This window comes from Oryzias melastigma, linkage group LG24 (genome assembly GCF_002922805.2).
Source record: "Oryzias melastigma strain HK-1 linkage group LG24, ASM292280v2, whole genome shotgun sequence".
Lineage (NCBI taxonomy): Eukaryota > Metazoa > Chordata > Actinopteri > Beloniformes > Adrianichthyidae > Oryzias > Oryzias melastigma.
This window is the reverse complement of record NC_050535.1, coordinates 483187-487878: the sequence shown is the minus strand read 5'-3', so window position 1 is coordinate 487878 and position 4692 is coordinate 483187. Positions and strand designations below refer to the sequence as shown.

The following is a 4692-nucleotide window of genomic DNA, read 5'->3' as shown; positions in this document are numbered from 1 at the left end:
GCCAGTTCTCGCCGAAAGAGTTTACATTTTCCCGATTTAAATCCAAAATACATATCAAATAACACAGATTATTATCTGGAAACTACGCCAAAGCGCATGGCTTCCATCTGTTGCCGTTTTAAACCGGATACTAACCTGGAAAAAGAAAAGGAGTCTCAGCAGAAACGACACGAACTCTCTTCTTTCTCCAAAGCACTTCTGACGGAAACAGGAAGTGACCCCGTCTGCAGCCACTAGGAGGCGCTGCAAGAGGGTCGAAGGTTCCGCTTTCCAGACTCATAACCTAATTCTTTTTACCCACAGGCTACATTTAATCAATGTATAACATAAAATCATATTTTAATAACTGAAATTAAATGGCTTTCAAAATAAAATACCAAATGTGGATGCACATTTTGGGGTGTGCCACATCCCCCCCACACACACACACTGCTGAGAGCTCTCTGTTTACGTTCTCTCTCATTCAGTGTTTTTCGTCTGTTCCTAAATCATTTAATACTCAGAAATAAAGTTTTAATCTTCACTTTCTTTACAAATGTCCTTCACCATCAGAGAAATGCTACAAGAACATGTTAGAAACAGCAGAGAACGTTCTCATCAGAGTTCTGTGGAAAAGAGCAGATGTTGCAGCTTCACGTTTTCTTCTGTCAGAACAGAAACAATCTGATGGATTTTTAAAGGTTTGGAAATCTTCTGAGCTGCTTTTAAATTTGGTTGTATCTGTAAGTTTCTTAAAAAAAGAAGTTTTAAAGTAAAAAGTGATCTGATGGAAACCGTTTTTCTTTCCTTTTGTTTCATCTTTCTGTGTGAAGGTCGACTCACCGTCACCCTGTGCTGTTTGGGGTCAGGGGTCAGGAACTCCTGCAGCCTCTCATGCTGGAGCTCACTCGTCCATCCTGGTTCGGAAGCGTTTCTTTAAATTGGTGACGCTGTGGCTGCAGTTTAGAGGGTTCTCATGTTTCCTTTGGGGATGACGACACGCGGCAGATTACAGATTCACATCCTCAGATCTCCAGGAGAGACGCACGTCTGCGCTGAAAGACACGAACAAATGAGATTTACCTTCTTCAGTAATTTCATTTCCATGTTTTCCTCTCCATGGCGGTGGACGCAGCGGCTGCATGGGGGGGTCACGGTGATGGCGGCACGGCCGACCTCCATCAGATTTGCATACAAACGCCTTCCTCTGTGGAGATGTCTCATTTGGTGCGTCTGCAAACCGCATTACAGGTGGAAACGCCTCAGGAGACGTCTCGCAAACATGAATCCGATTTGCGTCCAGGCTCGTTTCAGACGTGCGTTTGAGGCACTCGTGAGATGAAGACTGGTAGACGCTCAGAGGGACCAGCTGAGGAAGAAGCACCAGAAGCACAAGATAAATAAACAGTAAATGTCCTGAAAGATCTGCAGATCTACAGGCGTCCTGCAGCGCCGGGCTGGTTCCTCCAGGACAGACCAAAGCTGGACCTCTTCCTGACCTTCCCAGGCGCTGATGCTGCTCCAGCAGGGGGCGCTATACAGGAGGGTTCAGAGAAGAGTGACCCGACACCCCAAAGAACTCCTTCCACCATCAGCTCCAGTCCGCTTCAGACCTCAAAGGTCCAGCCCAGATTGTTGCTAAATGCAAAAAGAGAATTTAGGATCAGATCTGAAGAGGTTTCTGCTCGTTTGAGTCAGATTTTATAGTTCATGTCCAGAAATCAAAAGTCCAAACAGATGAGAACACAACAGCTTAGAGTCTCCTCAGTGTCTGGACGCGTTTGCAAACATGATTTTAGAAAAATCCAACGAAATATGTACATGAAAACCTTACATTTAAATATTGACGCTCAAAAAATGGTTAAATAAACCAAAAAATGATGTAAAAGTTAGTAAGTCAGAAAATGTACTCTTTAAAAAAGAGTGAAGAATCAATAAAATAAAAAAGAAAAAGTTTTTCATTCAAAATGAATATTTATAACTAGAATCAGATGAAGTTCAGGTTTATCTTTTCAGAAATTTCCTTTTTCTTACTACATAAATATGAACTAAAGATTTGTCTCTTTAAAAGTCAAGTTTCTGAGTTGAAAGACAAATACAGAGAATTTCTGCAGATGCACTTAAAGAAACGTCCTTAACAAGTTAATAAATACAAACTGTAAGATAAAAAAATGTATTTAAAAATGTTTTGTTCTGATCTTTTCTGACTAAATTAAATCTTGGTATAAACTCTTTAGGTTTGGTGCTAATTGGAAATATTCTGTCTTAAAATAAGTTTGTGAGTTGGGAATCTTTCAATCTGCAGTTATAGAATAACTGAAGACATCAAACATGATCAATACATGAATAAAATGATTCATAAAGAGTGATATGATAAAAAATATGAAGAAAATAATAAAACACTTTGATTGTTATATGTAAATATGTATGCAAGCGTATATATAGATGTACAAAAGTGTTATTCTGCTGTTGTTTTCATCAAATTGATTTTGTTTTGTGTTCATATTATTCTGTAGAGATAAAGAGATATTTGTATATTTAATTTACACTGAATACGAGCGGAGGGGCTTGGACTTGATGAGCTTTTAGCTTCATCCAGAACTCTTTTCCAAACTGAACATTCGTGTTACGTCTGAGATTGTTTGTGGGATAATTTCCATTGATTCTTTTTGTTTGTTTGTTCTTGTTTTTGTTCTTGTTCGAAAATAAAAATGTAAATTGTGTGTATTGCTAAAAAAAGACTATCAATTTAAATAATAGCTGTAAAAGTTCTCCAAAATATATCCTACGTTATAACACAGATATATCAGTCCATTTTTATTCTTAGACCAAATTAAAATGATTCTAGATTCACAATTTTCATGATAAATTAGTGTTAATAATAATGTTTATGTTAATTGTTACATTGATGTCCTGCTGTTCTTAACCCTGAGAACTATCGCTGGGGGATTTTCGCATGTTTACATGACTTTCAATATGTTGCATTTTTCTGCGTATCATGGATCCCTGCATAAAGTCTCACATGTCCAGGAATGGATGGACCAAAGTCTCCAGTCCTTTCATTGATTTTATTTTATGTTTTTTGGGAATTCTTCTTCTCAAATTGCAATTTTTTCTGTAATTTTAAGCATGTTTGTAAGGATCTTCCTATTTTTTTATTTTATTTTCCATTTTGTTACACAAACCACAGTTGAAAATAAAAGAAATGGTTGATTTAATGTATCATGTATTGTCATATTTTTATCTATTTTTTATGACGTACTTTTTATGGGCACATTTCAGTTTCCTTAAATCAAACAAATCTGTTTCCTGAAACAAAACCATAAAATATCTAATTAAGAAAATAAGATAAAGTTTGAAAAACATGTTTAAAAAGATTAAATGACTCAAGAAGATGTTCAAGATAAAACAACATCTCACTGAACTCTAAGTTGTTTCGTCGTCCAGATAAAATACTTGGTGAGGTTTTGTGTTTTTGCAGTGTGTACTATTACACATCCTGCGTGTAGTTAAATACTCCCCTCTAGTGGGCTCCTCAGCTCTGATGGACGTCAAACTCCCATCAGGACCGGCTCCAGGAGGACCATCCTCTCCAGTATCAGTTTTCCTGTTGTAGAAGGGAACTGTGTGTTCAGAAGTGTCTCTGAACGTCCTCGAAAACGTGTTTCCTGACAGCAGCTTTAAGGCCGTCACTCAGCTGACAGCCGGCGCTCGTCCTCCTCCTTCGTCACGTTCAATTAGCCATCTCCTAAACACTCTTTCTCGTTAGCCTACCCATAATCCACTCATCGTGTCCTGATCTGGTGAATAAATCAAACTTTCTCTTCTCGTCGTCCTGCCCCCCCTCCAGCGTGGTTAACTCTGTCCAGTGTTTCTACGGCGACAGTCTCCGCCGGGCCTCCTCATTGGACATGGCAGCCTGTAATTTGCATGCCAGACTATTTCTCCTCATCATTGGGCCTCCTTCTCTCTCCTTCTCCTGGCTCTCCCTTCGGCCGATGCTGGAAGAATAGAGAATAACTCAGCAACTGACGGCGGACGGCGTGCACGTCCTTGTCCTACAAGGTTACGAATCCATTTCATCTGTGCGAGAGGGGAGTGAATTAAAATAAATGATGGCTGGACATTTATTGCATTCTGGGGGTGAAGGAGGGATTGGGGAGGAGAGGCGTAAGTTGGAGAGTGTCTCGTTCTGAGGCAGACGCTTTGATACGGCGTGGCACGCGGCGTTGGCACGCGGACCGAGGAGGACGATCAGATGATCCGCCTCAGAGCTGATTTTCCATGAGCTTGTCTCCGGGCAGAAAAGGCCCGCGCTCAGCATCACCTCCATGTCCGGAGACGGCACTGACGTGATATTACATCCATGAAAAACTCTTCAACTCCAGGAAGGGAAACAGGACAGACAAAAGCAAAACTTGTTTATCCAAATGAACACTTTGGAACAGAATAAAAGCTAAAATAGGACAAATTAAGCCCTGATTCTCCCCTATAACAGGTAAGTCTGGCCCTCCTTAAGAATCAAGAACTAAAGTAACTGTAGGTCAGATCACGGAACATTTCTCAGTAAAGTTTACGGCACGTTTTCAACTCTTTTCTTAAGATTTAATGGATTATTAGATGATCTTCTGCTACTTCAGTTCAGGTGTATTCAAACTAAGTCAGTTGGTCCGGATCAAGTTCTGAACCTTGTGTTTGGTCTGCATTCTGTTC

At 39.9% G+C, this 4692-nt stretch overlaps 1 protein-coding gene across 4 annotated transcripts in view; it reads right to left on the bottom strand.

The window, feature by feature from the left end:
• The window catches only part of LOC112158341 (steroid hormone receptor ERR2), a 71401-nt gene extending 67043 nt beyond the window's left edge, over positions 1-4358 (bottom strand). For 2 of the 4 annotated variants that reach the window (XR_004947280.1, XM_036210578.1), the window contains exons 1-3: positions 1479-4358; positions 1063-1348; positions 823-962 (exon numbers count right to left, since the gene is read on the bottom strand). The gene's annotated coding sequence lies outside the window, so the exon portion shown is untranslated. Of the gene's footprint in view, positions 1-135; positions 258-822; positions 963-1062; positions 1349-1478 lie in introns of those variants that run through there. The other 2 variants (XR_002921295.2, XM_024291642.2) reach the window with 1 other exon arrangement.
• Positions 4359-4692: the final 334 nt, after the last annotated feature.